Consider the following 961-nt stretch of genomic DNA (forward strand, 5'->3'; position numbering starts at 1 on the left):
CTTTGTGACTTGCATTAATTTTTAAATTCAACCATTTTCTTGTAGAAAAAAAAGGGGGGCATTTGTTACTAGTTAGTATAAGGTAATAATAATGAGGATATTTTGTTTTCCATGTTACTCTGTCTGAGTGTTCAGGAGTATAAATTATTAAAATATTTTTGTGATTTTATTATCTATCTGTTTTGGTAAGATTTGGATTGGTCTGTATCAATGGAATATTTTTAATTTATAATAATGGGAACTCTTTTAGACTATAAAATTACTACATGAAAAAGAAAATTATAGATTATGATAGTGATTGGATGATAAAAATAATGTTCACTCAATTTTATAAAAAAAAAAATTTAGATAATACTGCCTTCATTTAAAATTTTGTTTAGGGTTTAGCTATTTCTTGCTAAACTAAAAAACAACTGTCAAATCAAATAATAATAATAATAATAAACAATTTTACTGTGTTATAAAAATTGATTAAAGGTAATGATAGTCTCATAAAAGGCAGGGTTCGATGGTGTTTTTTTTTTTTTTTTTACCAAAGATAGGAAATTTGACTCGTAACCTTTTTAATTGAGTATGAAAAGACTATGTCATTTGAGCTATTATTCATTGGCAGATCGTTGTTGAGTTCTTTTATTATTGTTATTATATCAATAGTTCGAAACGATTAGTCTAAGAATAATATATACTAAAATACTGTTGATAGTAAATAAAAAAGAGTGAAAGAAAAGATAAATATTTGATTCAACAATAACAAATCATGATGATTATTGGATAAAACAAACATAGTAATGCACACCATAAGTTGTTCTTATCTTGTTAACCTAACAAATCCCCATTAAAAAATGAGCAGTGTAGTTAGTACTTAGTATACGTCACATGAATAAATAAATAAAATAAGCAGCAGCATAAGGAATTAATTTTAAATCATTAATATTAATTAATATTTTTAATTCATATTTTT

The sequence above is a fragment of the Arachis ipaensis genome, chromosome B04 (assembly GCF_000816755.2).
Source record: "Arachis ipaensis cultivar K30076 chromosome B04, Araip1.1, whole genome shotgun sequence".
In the NCBI taxonomy this organism is placed as follows: domain Eukaryota; kingdom Viridiplantae; phylum Streptophyta; class Magnoliopsida; order Fabales; family Fabaceae; genus Arachis; species Arachis ipaensis.